This window comes from Octodon degus, unplaced genomic scaffold, assembly GCF_000260255.1.
Source record: "Octodon degus isolate 3935 unplaced genomic scaffold, OctDeg1.0 scaffold00235, whole genome shotgun sequence".
Taxonomy (NCBI): domain Eukaryota; kingdom Metazoa; phylum Chordata; class Mammalia; order Rodentia; family Octodontidae; genus Octodon; species Octodon degus.
The window spans coordinates 1,031,664-1,031,976 of NW_004524811.1; positions in this window are offsets into that span (position 1 = coordinate 1,031,664).

A 313-nucleotide genomic window follows, 5' to 3' on the forward strand; every position below is an offset into this window, starting at 1 on the left:
TAAAAACTTCCATGGCAAGCACAAGGGTCTGAGTTCAATCCCCAGTTTTGGGGGATGGGGAATTCTAGTGGGTTATCCATAGGATTGGCAATGTTAGTTGTTGATTTTTGCCCTTTACAGCTCAGTATATTAATATGTCTTTACTTTTTCGTAACTCATTATATTTTTCTGCTGGATGGTTAAGACAAAGATAAAGCCAGACCTATATAACAAGAAATGTGGGGCCGGGGAATGGCTCAGTAGAATAAGCACTTGCCTGGCGAGCGCAAGGAAGGGCCTGAGTTCAATCCCTGGTTCCGCAAAAAAAAAAAAA